Genomic DNA, 19,073 nt, shown 5'->3' with positions numbered 1-19,073 from the left:
GGATCCCAGCGCCGCATTCATGTCTCTCGTATGGAAACTGGCCAAATATGTCCACAGCACCATGCCCACATTCTTGTCTCCAGTGTGATTCCGTGGCAGAATAGGTCCACAGCACCACATTCTTGTATCCAGTGTGATTCCGTGGAAGAATAGGTCCACAGCACCACATTCTTGTCTCCAGTGTGATTCCGTGGCAGAATAGGTCCACAGCACCACATTCTTGTCTCCAGTGTGATTCCATGTCAGAATAGGTCCACAGTACCACATACTTGTCTCCAGGATGGAAACCGTGGCCTAATATGTCCTTAGCATGTTTGTATCGAGTGGAATTCCGTGACCTCCGCCTCTGTGGTTTGGTGGATTGAGCGTCTGCGGAGAGCGCAAGGTTGGATTCGTTTACCTGACGCCAAATAAACCCCACTTTACCTCACCTCACCTACTATTTACTTGCCTAAATTGACGAGAACAAAAGACAGCCGTCCAATCAAATAAATATGTGCTTAGTCAGATGTAGGATCAGCAATGGCGGTGACCTCACTTCAGAAACGACATGGAACGGAGATTTCATACCCTTGACTATTGAGGATGCTGGAAATGGTATTTCCTTAAATGATTGACCAAACCACATCATATACTTCTTTTTATGTTTATATGTGGCTCTAATTGGCGAATATATCGGTTGTGCAATGTGAAGAGGATAGTTACGTATCTTATGTATTTGTCATTGACTGTAATGGTATAATATTATTGTAGACTATATCCGTGTATGTGCACATTATTTCCGTTAATAATGTATGGAGAACAAAGTGAACACCGTTGGCCCATTTGTTAAAAGTACATTGAAGGAGTCACGTAACTAACATGATCTGCTACTCGCGGGTTCGAAACCGAGATTTGCCTCAGTCATAACCGTTAATTAGTCAGCGTAATATCCATGCTTTACTTAGGGAGGGGATGGGGGGGGGGGGGGGGGGGCAGGGGGGTTTAAATGCTTGATTGGTATACAGTTTAACCCCGTCAATCAGGAACCCGTATATTCGGAAACTGTGGTTTTTGGATGATAATTGCTTGGAGTGTTATTCATTACTACATACCCCAGATTTATTAACCCGGAAATGTGTTAGTCCGGACGATTTCACCGGGAAGGTAACATCCTGATTAACAAGGATTCACTTTACATCATAAAGTTTGATTGCGCACAAACGCTAATTGGGTTATATATGACATCACATCAATCACTGGATTGTCTAGTCCATACTCGGGACAGGTCATCGAGCAGGGTTGAACATGTTGAACAAGAAGCAAACATGGATGTAACAAGGTAATAGGTTTCCATTATAACATTATGGATACTATAATGAACGCCGAATACTTTGGGATAATACGGGGGCACGGGTGGCAGAGTTGCGTCCCTTGGGCTCGCCAGAAACCTATGATTGTGGCTTCGAATCCCGGGTCGCCCAGATTATGTTGTCAGCACCTTACCAATTCTCTTGGGTTTGGCACAAGTGGTAAACGTCTGAAGCCTACATTCACTTCGGGCTTTCTGCCACATTAATTGGATACGCCGTGTTGTAATTGGAATACTCTTCAAAGCGGCGTGTAACCCAACTCACTCAGTTGTTTATTTGTTCATTGTTTCATGTCACACAAGATAAGCGCAAACACAGATCGAAATAGCAAGAGGACAACATATTGATGTCCATGAAACATGAAGTCATCATGACAGTGTCCACACATGTCCTCTCTCAACGTCATCTCAGACTGAATGGGGCATGGGGCATTTGTCAGTTCACAAGTCAGTATCAGGTATGACCACCATCAGCATTGACAGCGGCGGTACTATTCCTGTTTGGCACGGTTGCCGGACACAAATGCAGTGACATTTAATCGTAAGCACAATGATAATTTCAGCGATCAACTTTTAGGTCCTACTTGGCACAACGGTTACCGGGAGTTCTACATACAAGTGAGAGGGTGAGTATGGTTTTACGCCGCATTTAGCAATATTCCAGCAATATCACGGCGGGTGACACCAGAAATGGGTTTCACACATTGTACCTATGTTGGGAATCGAACCCGGGTCTTCGGCGTGACAGAAATGGGCGTCACACATTGTACCCATGTTGGGAATCGCACCCGGGTCTTCGGCGTGACGAGCGAACACTTTAACCACTAGGCTACCCGACCGCCCTCTACATACAAATGCAGTTAAGTTTTGGATATCTAATCACAGGTACAATGACCATCTTATCCTTCAGCGCTCAATTCTCTCAGGATATACAAACCTATCATACTAAGACGCTGCGACACGGTAGCTTTATCGACGCATTTGAAACGTTTACTGGCTTCGAAACCCGTGGGGATTCCGGGCTAGAATTGATCCCCAGCAACCTATGTTTGTCGAAACAGGCGACATAAAAGAACGCGTCGTCAGGGCTTGGTGACTTGGTAGATAACACATCGTGTCATCGTACCCCGTGCTTGGGACAGCCCGTTTCAATATGCATTGAACTCTTGCATAACCTCGATGTAACTTGATATAGCATTTAGTGTTAAATCATGTGAAAATACTATTTAACTCTGTCAATGCCGAACTAAATATATGCTACTGAATAACTTCTTTACTGAATATATCATTACTACTATATATATTATTTAAATGTCAACCAATCTAAACCTGATTATTCTTTCGGGGTATATTGGTGTGGGTTGGCGATGTAGATGAGAGGAGACGTAAGTAAACGATTGACTCAAGGAAATGTATACCTCCATCCCCTACCGAATACCATGATAAACTGCGATATTGGGAATAAACTCGACATTCACAAATGCATTTGTCATTTTGCAATGAAGTTGTTAGACGTCCTCAGTATTTATATGCGCATGTCATTGATAACTTGTGCACAGGTCACTGCAAGTGTCTTGTTTGATCAAGGTTACACCATTTAAGGCCTTAATAAAGTCTTCAAAAGGTTTTTTTTATGATAGACATGTGGAGGACATTTCCAAATTTTACGTATCAGTGACAAAAATGATGTCCGATGTCCGTGTTTTGTCGCCGATTATGAAGAAGTAAACAAACCTTACATGATCATGGAGACTCATTAATCCTTATTTGAGTTTACTCACTAATTATATCCACTGTGTGAGCTATCAACATGCCCCTGTGCTTAAACACAATAACCTTTAATACCTTGCAGTGTGGTTGCAAAGTGAGGTTACTATATATATGTAACATATTTTCATAACAAGATACGATAATACGGTCTTCATTTGGACGGTAATGTCCTTATTAACAGGGTCCTGAGATCTAGATTTTAGTGCTTATCTCATCAAGTGATCATCATGATAAATCATTGTCACCGTTGCCGTTTTCCTGGAGATATTTGTGAATTTCCTTTCATAAATTCAGGATTTGATTAATTTTGTAATAGTGTCTTGGATGAAATGAATTTAGGTCCTAGTTTGAGGTCCAATGCTTGTTGTTGGACTAAAATTTGATCGGGTGGTCACAATGACTATTCATTGGGAGAATATTAACTGAATGGACGCAGAACGTCTGACTGATTCAACTCTGACGTGTGACCAGCCTGTGGATCGGGTGGCCGTAGGATGAAATCACAGTTTCGCCCCGATTATGTATCTAGGTTTGCCCCTACTAGTAAAATGTTTTGTTCTGAAGGTTCTCTATTCAGGTTGACTGCCATGAGCTATTCCTGTTTGTCACCAAAGCAACGACTCACGATTACCAGATAGTTTTACATACAGTGCACGTTGCTGAATGCGGAGTTAAACAAAACACAGAAACACACAGTCACACACACAAGGATACACACACATACCCTACACTGACAGAAATACACACAGACATACATAGACACACACCGACAGACAGACACACACACATACCCTACACTGACAGAAATACACACAGACATACATGGACACACACCGACAGGCAGACACACACACACACACACATACCCTACACTGACAGAAATACACACAGACACACATGGACACACACCGACAGGCAGACACACACACATACCCTACACTGACAGAAATACACACAGACATACATGGACACACACCGACAGACAGACACACACACACACATACCCTACACTGACAGAAATACACACAGACACACATTGACACACACCGACAGACACACACATGCACACAGACACACACACATACACAGAGACACTGACAGCCACACACAGCCACACACACATACACACTGACAGAATCACACATATACACACACAAGGATACACACACACACCCTACACTGACAGAAATACACACAGACACACATGGACACACACCGACAGACACACACATGCACACAGACACACACACATACACAGAGACACTGACAGCCACACACAGCCACACACACATACACACTGACAGAATCACACATATACACACACAAACACCGACACACACACATACACACTGACAGACACACTCACATTAACATTGACAGACACACTCACACACATACACACTGACAGAAACACACAGACACTGACAGACACACTCACACACACACACAGACGGACAGTGACAGACACACTCTGACAGACGCACTCACACACACACAGACGGACACTGACAGACGCACTCGAAGACTGACAGACACACACAGACACTCTGACAGACTCACTCACATTAACATTGACAGACACACTCACACACATACACACTGACAGAAACACGCAGACACTCTGACAGACACACTCGCACACACAGACGGACACTGACAGACAGACTCACACACACACACAGACGGACAGTGACAGACACACACAGACACTCTGACAGACGCACTCACACACACACAGACGGACACTGACAGACGCCACTCGAAGACTGACAGACACACACAGACACTCTGACAGACAAACTCACACACTGACAGACACACACAAACACTCTGACAGACACACTCGCACACACAGACGGACACTGACAGACAGACTCACACACATAAACAGACACTGAATTTGTGTGGTCAAATCGTAGTTTAGTTACCTCAAATATAATAATATCACTTTGATATACACACGTTTTGTATCTGACTTACCTACAGGTTTGGGCTACAAAGCTTCTGCTTCGGTAAATTTGTCTGGAGTGCACTGGTGTGCAGATTACATCATTATACCATGTTGCGACATGACATGATCTGTTTATGATAATATGTTCAGTCTTGTCTTAAAGTCACCATATGTTGGGGGTTGGGGGGGTGAGGGTGCGGCGGGGGGAGTTGGTGACAATGCGTTAATTGACAATTGGGACACGTTATTTACAGCCTGCTTGCACTCGTGAGTGCATGTTAGTTTCTGGTTCTAGGTCTGACATGTAGGTTTGTAATCAATAGGGGTATACTACATTTTATCGTAGCTATTTACAATGCTAACATTTTACTGCACCTGGCTCTACCAGTGCAACTAAATCTACCTAACACTAACTCCCGCGACAGCCTTGATTGATTTTGTTTCAACGGTTTGACGTGTACTCATTGTATTGTAAGTTTTGACCCCGATAAAACGGATACCAGGCTATTACGGAGAAGAGTATGTACATTAGGAGTGAAGCCCTATTATTTAAAACCAAGTGATATTCAACGAATCATTGCTGTTGAGAACTGTTCTTTTGCACATGTAAATGCATTTCTATTACATATGTTGACGCCTCAAACAGTAGTCGCTCCGAAGACGGTGCTTCTGGGTTCAAGAGGTTTCACAGAATAAAAAGACACATTTTCCATAAAATGAGGTGAAATGGGGTTTAACGACGCGTCCAAGATTATTGCACTTATATAGCGAGGAGGTTGCACTTGTCGGTGCCTGCTTGTAATAGTCCGGACGATTTTATAGTGCTGAATAAACTCTGACGTGTAACTTACCTGTGTATCAGTTGGTCACAATGACTGTTGATGATAGGATATTAGCAAAATGGATGAACAACGGAGAGGATCAACTCTGACGTGTTACTTACCTGTGTATCGGTTGGTCACAATGACTGTTGATGATAGGATATTAGCAAAATGGACGAACAACGGAGAAGATCAACTCTGACGTGTTACTTACCTGTGTATCGGTTGGTCACAATGACTGTTGATGATAGGATATTAGCAAAATGGATGAACAACGGAGAGGATCAACTCTGACGTGTTACTTACCTGTGTATCGGTTGGTCACAATGACTGTTGATGATAGAATATTAGCAAAATGGATGAACAACGGAGAGGATCAACTCTGACGTGTTACTTCCCTGTGTATCGGTTGGTCACAATGACTGTTGATGATAGGATATCAGCAAAATAGATGAACAACGGAGAGGATCAACTCTTACGTGTTACTTACCTGTGTATCAGTTGGTAACAATGACTTTTGATGATAGGATATCAGCAAAATAGATGAACAACGGAGAGGATCAACTCTGACGTGTTACTTACCTGTGTATCGGTTGGTCACAATGACTGTTGATGATACTTAGGATATTAGCAAAATGGATGAACAACGGAGAGGATCAACTCTGACGTGTTACTTACCTGTGTATCGGTTGGTAACAATGACTGTTGATGATAGAATATGAGCAAAATGGTTGAACAACGGAGAGGATCAACTCTGACGTGTTACTTACCTGTGTATCGGTTGGTCACAATGACTGTTGATGATAGGATATCAGCAACATGGATGAACAACGGAGAAGATCAACTCTGACGTGTTACTTACCCGTGTATCAGTTGGTTACAATGACTGTTGATGATAGGATAAAAATATAAGAAAAAGGAGCAAAGAGACTCTCTTCATTTTCAGACTTGCAAAATATCATAGGCTTGCATTGGCTGTATTGGATATTTTTTTTCAGGAGCAAACAAATACTAGCTGCAGAAAAAGAAACGCATTGACTATTCCTATATCACAACAAGGTCTATCATCTGGCTGTGTCATACCCAAAGACGTTGAAAGATGGTACTTGTTGTTACCCTGTCTGGCGCTCGGCATTAAGGGGCTAAAACAAGAACTGGTCGGCTCGGAGTCAGTATACTGTGTCTGAGTGGGGTATACATGTTAAACTGCGGCATGGTATCTCAGTGTGCTAGCACTATAAACGGCATCAATCCGGACTAGTAGATGCATGTGAGTGGAGTTGCAAAGATCGACTCAAGGAATGTGTACCGACATGCGATATGCGTTAATCAGGAGGGACGGGGATTGATCATACATACATGTATGCTTCCTTGTAGCACACAGATCATACGGATTATAAATTCGGAAAACATGTTAAGTAGTTAATACTAAATGTAACAACAATAAGACGAACTCAATTATTTATTTATCATTTAACGATTATTGAACACGTATTGATAAACAAGCTGACGGTCGTCAATTATTTACTCTGTGTTTGAGTTAACTCGGTCCCACGTGTACTGTGTATGTGTGACGAATTTCGTATTTATGTAAATTTATGCAAGCAATGACCGAGATTCCCCTTAACAATAAAATGGCAAGCTAATGTTTTGTCGGTGTCTGCCTGGGGCTATTCCTGTTTGTCACGAAAGCAACACGGTTGCCAGAGAGTTCTACACACAAATGCAGTGGAATGTTTGGATATTCAATTGAAAGTACAATGACCATTTCAGCTTTTAAGACTTTCAGAACATTCAAACCAACACACTCAGCTTTCAATTGTCAAAGCATCTTCAACGTTTCTTGACTTTGAAGCCTACCTGGATTATGTGTTAGAATTGGTCCCCAGCAATCTATACAGGCGACCTCGGTGACATGGTTCATAACACCGAACGGCATGAAACGTTGATTATGATAAAATAACTAATCATTGGATTGTCGGTTAAATAGTAAAGGTTAAGGTACGAGGACGAGATCGGATGCGTGTAGAAAGACCGCGGATGTGTTGGGTAGGACAGATAAACCTCGGGGTTCGTCTGTCGCAAAGATAATCTAAACAGCAAGATTTAAAAAAATCTAACCCATTACTAGAAATAAACTCGGCTTACAATGATGATGCGTTTAGTTACATGTCACTTTATATTTGTAATGAATTAATCTCTAAAATACCGGGGTTAGTGTTTTATCTGGCTTATAAGCCGCCTAAATGCAAGAAATAACAGAAAAATAAGAAAACATCGAGAAAAACTTATAGTGAAACAATACAGTGTGTCGCGATGAAAAGGGAATGAGATCAAAGCGCGCGAGAGAAAAAAACCAAGTGCAGCAATAACTAAGTCTCATCACATGCCTTGGTTGCTGGGTGGGAAAACAGTGGGTTTCAAAACTTAACACTATATGTGAGGTTGCAGGTTCGATTCCATGATGAAAAGGTTTCATTTCCTATCTCCGATTTTAGAACATTGTACGTTTGAAACACGAGTCCAAATTTCATCTGTTTCCCAACTCATCAGATCTTTCTTCTTAAACGTAATATCTTATACCCGGGCGTAGAAAAGCAAGTATGTTTGATTGGTTTAAATGCAGTTGGCATAGGTCTATCAGTAACTCCAAATGACATCATATGAGGTCTCTAAATTCTAGATAGACCTAATGATCTCAAACTTGATATCGCGGAGGTATTACTTACAGGTTATGGTATTGTGCTTAACAATAGGATGACGTCATTAGAGGTTTATAAGCTTGAATATTGCTGAGTACGGCGTTAAACGTACACACGTGCACATACACACACATCTTCCCGAGGCAAGGGAGTTAACTGACTATAAAAGTCCAGTTTCCATCCTTGCCGAACTAGGCTAGTATTATGGAGTTACATTTTGGCTGGACTAACGAGTCTATGCATAGTCCAATTAAAATCGAGCACCGAAATCGAAATCCGGTTTGTACACTGTCGTACAGATTTCGATTGCAGGATTTGCAAAGCATGTTCACTGCCAACTCGTTGTCAGCAGATATTTTCCAAATGTTTTCATGTTTTTAATCAAGGTGATCACGTGATTTGATGCATTTCGCGATGTCAGACCCGATTTATCAGAAAATAGATCTTGATTGTCGATCAGATCTAACTGACCGGGCGCCACCATTTTGTGTGAAGCAAACGCAAGTGATACGAGAGGTGAAATCTGATTGGTCCATAGAAGAGGCTTAGAAGGGACATGACTGGTAATAGCCACTGGTGGCGCTACGATCGAGCCCAGTAATTCCAGCCTAGTTCGGCAAGGGTGGAAACTGGACTTTTAATGTCAGTTAACTCTCTTGCCTCGGGAAGATGATACACAAACTGATTGTGGGGTGGTCAAATCTTACGTGGATCCCAAGTGGCTACATACTTGAATATGTACAAACTTTGACTTACCTGTATGTAATAGCTTTTTCGGGTGTGCCTTCAGTAACCCGTTTCTACTGTAACTGCACAGTTCAGATCTATAAAATTGAATCGACTGCACACGAGCAACACGCACCACATGGTATGACATGTATTGAATGTTTGTATTTGTGTTGATACTGTTTTTTGGAATCGCTCCTTTCAACAGACATTGGTGTACGTAGCTGGGCATGTTAACCTCTTTGGGCATGTGCACAAAGCGTCTGACTTTGGATCAGAAGATCCGTGGTTCGAATCACATCACGGGACTAGGAAATTTTATGGCCGCTACATTGGGTGGATGTGGGGGTTGGTTAACCTACTGATCACACCAAAGTCCCAACGGAGTCCGCGGTAACGTGGTTTCACTGTTTGGTGGGATTTGTCAATACCAGATTTAATATACGCTATCGAATTTACCATGTTATTTTATCAAGTTATCTAATTCGGACCACTGTCTTCAGCAACCCATACTTGCCGTAAAAGGCGACTTTGCTTGTCGTCAGAGTCGACTGAAGGTATCGGGTGGTCAGGCTCGCTGACTTGGTTGATGCATGTCATCGTATCCCTATTGCGTGGATCGATGTTCATGATGGCAATCACTGGATTGTCTGGTCCAGACCTCGATTATGAACAGACCGCCGTGATATAGCTGGAATATTGCTGAGTGCGGCGTTAAACAACACACAAACAAAAAGTCTATATCGGGTAAATCCTTCGGAGCCACACAAGTCCGATTTAGACAGAGTGCACTGCGTATATATATTATGTGAACAGAATCGTATAGATCAACGTCAGGACATGAACACCTACGTGCAATCATACGCGGATCCAGAGAGGCGGTGATTGAGGATGTGCAGTGGTGTTACTATTAACTTGTGCAGCCCTGTCTTTAAGTTTATACATGTTTGTGGGGGTTTTTTATTTTCGGAATCAAAATTTATTAGTCATGCGTTGTATTTTGTATTCATATCAATTTGTTGTACTTAATGGACCATGGTCCAGTGCCCATTTCTAGTCTCGATGTTGTAATGTCTGCCTTGTGTGTACCACAGACGTTCTCTCTGTGTAATTATTGTGAAAGTTCACTGCAAGACTAATATTGGTGACCATAATATAATTCGTCATAATCTAAACTTGATTTTGAGTTTAGTCAAGGCCACCGGTCCACATTCAGAAATTACCTATCTTCCCATATCACTTTTGATATCCTGTTTCAGGGTATGCACGTCGATGTTTCGTTGAGTAACAGTACATGGCATAAACCTAACGGTAATTTACATAGTGTAGTGTCCTCATTCAGCGAGGATGTCCAAGTACGTCTGAGGCGCCGTATGTCATGTCTGTGCCGTAACGACAATCGCTGAATCCCCAAGTGACAAAAGAACAGATATTTAATATACAATTTACCTTTCTATGAGATGAGGGTAATGGTAGACGTTGAGGGTACATAGATATCATGGTAGTGTAGTGGTTAAAGCCGTGGGTCCGAGTTCCACAGAGTGAGTGAGTGAGTGAGTGAGTGAGTGAGTGAGTGAGTGAGTGAGTGTTGACTTACATCACAATGAACAGTTTTGTTTTGTCACGACCTGTTCTTCCATGACAGATGTCATCAAGGTTAAGGTGTCGATGAATACAACGTTCACAACAACAGGTGGTGAATAAACTATATGGGCAACTTGTCGCCTTTGGCCTTTCAAAGCGACAGGTTGATATTTTCCTTCACTTAGCAGTTGTTCACATCAAGAGTTTGCATGAAATTTTGCAAGTTTTAATTTGAGGTTAACTTTCTAAAAGGAGGGAAGATCCGAAAAAGACATCACAGAGCTACCACCACAATGATAGTCACAACCACCAACACCACCAACACCAACACCATCACACAACTACCACCACAATGATAGTCACGACCACCAACACCACCAACACCAACACCATCACACAACTACCACCACAATGATAGTCACGACCACCAACACCACCAACACCAACACCATCACACAACTACCACCACAATGATAGTCACGACCACCAACACCACCAACACCAACACCATCACACAACTACCACCACAATGATAGTCACGACCACCAACACCAGCAACACCAACACCATCACACAACTACCACCACAATCATAGTCGCCACCACCAACAACACCAACAATCCTCCCCATCACACCACCATCACCAACCACTCTTGGTCACCATCACCAACAACACCAACACAAACTCCATCACACAACTACCACCACAATCATAGTCACCATCACCAACAACATCAACCCCAACACCATCACTCCACTACCACTACAACCATAGTCACCACCACCAACACCGACAAAACCATCACACTACTACCACCACACTCTTGGTCACCATCACCAACAACACCAACACCAACACCAACACCATCACACCACTACCACCACAACCACAGTCACCACCAACAACACCAACAACACCAACACCAACACCAACACACTCAAAAACACCATCACAAACAACACCAACACCATCACACCAATGTCACCACAATCATAGTCACCTTCACCAACAACACCACAACCAACAGTCAACTACCACCACAATCATAGTCACCATCACCAACAACACCAACACCAACAGTCAACTACCACCACAATCATAGTCACCATCACCAACAACACCAACACCAACAGTCAACTACCACCACAAATATAGCTACCATCACCAACAACACCAACACCAACAGTCAACTACTACTACAATCATAGTCACCATCACCAACAACACCACAACCAACAGTCAACTACCACCACAATCGTAGTCTCCATCACCAACAACACCAACACCAACAGTCAACTACCACCACAATCATAGTCTCCATCACCAACAACACCACAACCAACAGTCAACTACCACCACAGTCATAGTCACCATCACCAACAACACCAACACCATTACACAACAACCACCACAACCACCAACACCAACACCATCACTCAACTAACACCACAATCATAGTCACCATCACCAATAACACCACAACCAACAGTCAACTACCACCACAATCATAGTCACCATCACCAACAACACCAACACCATCACACAACAACCACCACAACCACCACACCAACACCATCACGCAAGTACCACCACACTCATAGTCACCATCACCAACAACACCAACACCATCACACAACTACCACCACAATCATAGTCACCATCACCAACAACACCAACACCAACAGTCAACTACCACCACAATCATAGTCACCATCACCAACAACACCAACACCATTACACAACAACCACCACAACCACCAACACCATCACTCAACTACCACCACTCTTGGTCACCATCACCAACAACACCACAACCAACAGTCAACTACCACCACAATCATAGTCACCATCACCAACAACACCAACACCATTACACAACAACCACCACAACCACCAACACCAACACGATCACTCAACTACCACCACAATCATAGTCACCATCACCAACAACACCAACAGTCAACTACCACCACAATCATAGTCACCATCACCAACAACACCAACACCAACAGTCAACTACCACCACTCTTGGTCACCATCACCAACAACACCAACACCAACACCATCACTCAACTACCACCACTCTTGGTCACCATCACCAACAACACCAACACCAACAGTTTACTACAACCACAATTATAGTCACCATCACCAACAACACCAACACCATTACACAACAACCACCAACACCAACACCATCACTCAACTACCACCACTCTTGGTCACCATCACCAACAACACCACAACCAACAGTCAACTACCACCACAATCATAGTCACCATCACCAACAACACCAACACCATTACACAACAACCACCAAAACCACCAACACCAACACCATCACTCAACTACCACCACTCTTGGTCACCATCACCAACAACACCACAACCAACAGTCAACTACCACCACACTCATAGTCACCATCACCAACAACACCAACACCATCACACAACAACCACCACAACCACCACACCAACACCATCACGCAAGTACCACCACACTCATAATCACCATCACCAACAACACCAACACAATCACACAACTACCGCCACAACCACCAACACCAACACCAACACCATCGCAAAGCTACCACCACACTCAAAGTCACCATCACCAACAACACCAACACCATCACACAACAACCACCACAACCATAGCCACAAACACCAACACCATCACACAACTACCACCACAACCACCAACACCAACACCATTCAACTACCACCACTCTTGGTCACCATCACCAACAACACCACAACCAACAGTCAACTACCACCACACTCATAGTCACCATCACCAACAACACCAACACCATCACACAACAACCACCACAACCACCACACCAACACCATCACGCAAGTACCACCACACTCATAGTCACCATCACCAACAACACCAACACAATCACACAACTACCGCCACAACCACCAACACCAACACCATCGCACACACTCAAAGTCACCATCACCAAGAACACCAACACCATCACACAACAACCACCACAACCATAGCCACAAACACCAACACCATCACACAACTACCACCACAATCATAGTCACCACCACCACCAACACAATTCTGTCCCTTCCATCACATACCTTCCACCATAATTTTCCACCGCAACTCGTCTAAACTCTCCCATAATTTGCTGGACAGGAGACACGATTCAGTTATTAGATAAAACATTTTGTCGAACATTGCATCCTTTATGTCATTTCCTGAGGTGATGAATTACATGGAACCATCTACTTCCCTTCCAGAAACCTTCACTTCACGATCGACATCAACATCAACACCATCACCATCACACAACTACCACCACAATCATAGTCACCATCATCATCACCATCACCAACAATACATACACCAACACTCAACTACCACCACACTCATAGTCACCATCACCAACAACACCAACACCATCACACAACTACCATCACAACCATGGCCACCATCACCATCACCAACAATTACAACACCAACACTCAACTGCCACCACACTCATAGTCACCATCACCAACAACATTTAGAATATATTATTGTTGAAATTGTCTAGGAGATATCTCTACATGTGTATATGCAGCGAATAGGTATTATTCCGAGTTTTGTATAAACCAAAATTGAGCAATGAATCATGCAGATGGCTGTTTTGTAATACTTTCCGAAGCTGAGATGACAGGTCCTGTTTGTAAAGAGCACTGAGTTGATATCCATGTACCGGTAATAATCAAGTCCTTTTAATACAGCATTAACGGTACACATATGTATCTCAATAAAACTCACACATAAATATTAATATGATTATTTATTTGAAAACAACATTGACACTTTTGTGGACAGCTATTTGTATCTGATTGTGAATATGTTAACATCAGGAACAACAGGCAGCAAAAACATAAATATAGAAAATGGTTTGATTTGTGAAATAGCTTTGATGAAGACCTAATTCGTTATAAAGTAACCTTCGTGTACCAATATGACATGTGGAAAAAGTAATTAACCATCCAAGTACGTGGATTTACCGATCACCTGTCTCGAGAGAATAAATGGTGAGACTCCGAGCCTTTGTTGAAGGACATACACCATTCATTCTAGAGGGACAGAAAATCCATAAAAAAGAAAACAAACAAAATTGGCTATTGTCCTCAATATGCGTGTAGGTGAATCTGCATGGTAATCCGACTCTTTCGTAAAAAACGTTATAACGGGACTGTAAACAGACACTATCAGGAGAACGTCAACAAAGTATTAAGATAAAACCGGTACTTATCATGAAGTGTCTTTCTTTCTTTATCCTATGACAAGAATAACTATTTCTCGGCTGTGTATAGTTACACGAACTTTCAAATAGCTAAGAATTTAAAGTTACATTATTTTCATATTAGTTCCGCTTTTACCATTTCCTGTGTTCACTTTATTTTGACTCCAATTCATGATATTCCGGGTTAGAATTAGACCACATCAAACTGCTGCTTGACGTAGGAGGCGAGAAATTTGCAATTGGATAGAGTCTCCAGGAATTACTCATTATATCAATCATTCGTATGTCTAGTACACATTACATTAAGGAAATACACCATGCCGTCACAGATAAGTCGTAATTATTTACATTTACTCTTGTATGTCAGGCGTGTAGGTTCATCAGTTGCCTTGAAGGCATAAAGTATTTTCGTAAAACAGCGGGAAAGCATTTAAAAGAAAAAATGTTTCAGATTAGAAAGATGAATCAGTCATCTCCAGGTTCTTCTCGAGAGGATGTCTCCTTGACAAGTTCTTCTCGAATTTGTGCCACTACGGATTTCTTTTTCATATATGGCCTCAAAATGTGACCGGATTGTTCGTTGTATTTTCTGTATATGGCCTTCTCTGGTTTTGCCAGACAGCATATCTCCCTCCGTTGTCGTATACAAACCCTTGTGAATTGTTTGTACATCTCGTTGGTGACTGTGTCGTCAGCAGAGTCAAGAAACAGACGGATGTCCAACTCGAGTTCCTGCCATCCGGCGCCTGTCTTGTTGGCGAGCTCTTGCTTCTTCTCAAACTTTTCTAGAAGGAACATGCTACCAACTTTGAAGGTGCAGGTCGCTACAGTGATTACACCGATGATGATCTTAGATATTGCAGGGAGCAGTCCGTCTCCCACGGGGATGGACTGGGAAAGATTCGCTGTAGCTACGCCCATAAGTAGGCTAGCTACAATGAGCGCCCAGAACGACAAGTTAGCGTACTTGTCTGACTGTTCGTACATCATATAAGACCCTATCATGCTGCGAATTCTTAGTTCGGATAACAAGACTTCACATGCTTCAATGACCTTGCTTTTTGCTTCAGTTAGAGACTGAGGCTGGGGTTGAGGTTGGGGCTGAGGCTGAGATTTATGCTTCTCTTGACGCTGAAGTTCAGGTTGAGTTTGAGGCTCGTGTTGAGGCTGGGTTTGAGAATGAAGTTGAGGTTCGTGTTGAGCCTGGGGTTGAGGCTGGGTTTCCGGTTGGGGTTGAGGCTGCGGTTGCGGTTCAGGTTCAGGTTGAAATTCGAGTTGAGGCTGGGTTTGAGGCTGAGGTTGAGCCTGAGCTTGAGGCTGGGGTTCAGATTGAGGTTGAGGGTGTGTCTCATCTGCCTCTTGAGGTTGACTTCTGAAAAAATGGAAGATATTAAGAATATCAAAATTACGTGTCATTCCACTACGTCGCCAAACTTTATTACTTTATACATTGGATTTATGTGTTGTATTCGTATCTTTTCCTCCACTTAAAGAGGGCCACAATTCTAGTATCGATTTTGTAATGTGGAATGGGTGCCATGTGTATACCTAAGACACCGTCTCTGTGTAATCACAGCAATAGTTAACTGCTATATTGATATACACAATGCAATTTAAGTTCACAATAACCTAAGGGGCGGTCTGGTAGCCTAGTGGTTAAAGCGTCCGCTCGTCACGCCGAAGACACAGGTTCGATTCCAGACATGGGTACCATGTGTGAAGCCCATTTCGGTTCTCCCCCGCCGTGGTATTGCTGGAATATTACTAAAAGCGACGTAAAGCCATTCATTCACTTACAATATTCTTAAGTGGGTTCTCAGTCGTGTCCCTTTAAGGAAGTTACCTATCTGTAAATAACATTTTTGATTTCCTGTGTATGCATTTTCAGGGTATGCATGTCAATTCGATAAGGTGAGGTGAAATGGGTTTAACGTCGCGTTCAAGGTTATTTCACTTACTAGTATATAGTGACGAGCATGCACGTGTGTGTGCGTGCGTGCGTGCGTGCGTGCGTGCGTGCATGCGTGCGTGCGTGTGTGTGTGTGTCTGTGTGTTTTAACATGAATACCCCGCCCAGACACGACTCCGAGCCGACAAGTCCTGTTTTAGCCCCTTAATGCCGAGCGCCAGGCAAGGTAACAACAAGTATTATCTTTTAACGTCTTTTGGTATGACGCGTCCGGGGATTGAACCACCCACCTTCCGCTCTCCGGGCAGACGCTCTACCACTAGACCGCGTCGGCGGTCGGTATGGATGTCGATGTTTCGTTGAGTAACAGTAAACGGTATCAACCTAACGGTAGTTTACATAGTGTAGTTTCCTCATTCGGCGAGGAGGTACTTGAGGCCAAGTCGTCTGAGGTTACGTTATGTCTTGTGCAGAGTAACGTCCCTTTGGTGTGCCATTACATCTAATTACAAATGAGCCCCGATTATGTTTCTAGGTTTGTTTGCACCATACCCGAGGCTTCACATAAGTTTTAAACTTAGACGATTTTCATCACTTCGGACTTTCCTCCCTCTGTAATTCGACACGCCGTGATATAACTGAAATACCGTCCAAACCGGCTTTAAACCCAGCTCACTCACTCACTCACTCACTCACTCACTCACTCACTCAACCTTTCAAACACTGGCTTCCCTGTCTTAGGTTTCGCTCACAACGATCTCAGACGACAGCCGTAAGTCTAATTAGAAGCATAGGAGCACTAAGATCGCTTCGTTGGGGGCATACTTAGACTAGCCCATCTGCAGACAACTAGTGATATAGCATTGCCGACTGAGGAGTCACATTGCACAACGTTACTCACGTATAACTCCTGGCTGTCGGCTTCACTCCTGGATGTCCTGTCGCGTGCATATACTGTACAGTTCTTCAGCTTGTCATATCAGTCACGTGGTAGACTACTACAAATATGAAGTACAGATATGACACCAAATAAGTTTATCAGTCGTATCAACCATTGACATTTGACTAATCTGTTTGTTTTCCTTCTGTAGGGCGTGTGTGTTTCCCTGTGTTATCCATTTTCCTTATAAAGGTTTCATATTTACTTTAATGACCCGTAAGTCCTTGTTTAGTCTGTCTTACAGACCCTGATACGAATATATGAATTACAGCCCATGCAAGTCTATAATGGTTGGCAAGTCTAGATTACTGCAGTATCAGAATCTCTTGGCTCCTTTTTATTATAATTTTTTAAGATAATTGAACAACTGTTTTTTTCTGTACGATATGTTTATTTCAGAGACTAGATGTTCGTTTAGTCCTTGTTATCAGGAGATAGTATTTTTCCTCAGTTAATTATTTTCAAATCTCTATAGCATTGCTTTCCACTCGTATATATTAATTTGTGTTGTCCTAATAACTGTGTAGAGATACTGAGGGTAGAATATGTACCCAGTACCCGTTCCTGTTGCAAGGATATAAATGGGGATGGATTGGTCTCAATGGCTAGTGAGAATTACAACTGATCACTAAGAATGACCAACACAGCTTTGATCTTAAAAATGACGTGCCGTTTACCTGATACTCATTTATCCAGAGATGTGTGTATTAATGTGCTATGGGTATTCCGAAGCAGAACGAAAAGGTCCCCAGCGCCCCATGCTCGTCACCTCGTAGGATTTCCGTGGCAAATGTGAACCAAGTACTGCTTGTAGCACACTGAGACGCAGTACACTCCGAGCCGTCCTGTCCTAGTTTTAACCCCTTAATGCCGAGCGCCAGGCAGGGTAACAAAAAGTACCACCTTTTGACGTCTTTTGGTATGACGAGGCCGGGGATCGAACACCGGACCTTCCGCTCTCCGGGCATTAACTCGACAATGCTCTTACTGAAGCGAGGCACAATCTTCCCTTGGCAGCGTTGGCAACCATTATTGAGAGCATTAGTCCACTGTGCCA

At 42.9% G+C, this 19,073-nt stretch overlaps 1 protein-coding gene across 2 annotated transcripts in view; it reads right to left on the bottom strand.

Moving 5' to 3' along the window:
* LOC124117604 overlaps positions 1-19,073 on the bottom strand; it is a 60,461-nt gene that overhangs the window by 31,508 nt on the left and 9,880 nt on the right. Inside the window, exon 1 of one of the 2 annotated variants that reach the window (XM_048393557.1) lies at positions 5,102-5,159. The exons of the other annotated variant lie outside the window; for it this stretch is intronic. The gene's annotated coding sequence lies outside the window, so the exon portion shown is untranslated. Of the gene's footprint in view, positions 1-5,101; positions 5,160-19,073 lie in introns of those variants that run through there. 2 annotated transcript variants of the gene reach the window in all.

The sequence above is a fragment of the Haliotis rufescens genome, unplaced genomic scaffold (genome assembly GCF_023055435.1).
Source record: "Haliotis rufescens isolate VD_foot unplaced genomic scaffold, xgHalRufe1.0.p SCAF_12, whole genome shotgun sequence".
NCBI lineage: Eukaryota > Metazoa > Mollusca > Gastropoda > Lepetellida > Haliotidae > Haliotis > Haliotis rufescens.
The sequence above is the reverse complement of the archived record's forward strand: the minus strand, read 5'-3'. Positions and strand labels throughout refer to the sequence as shown.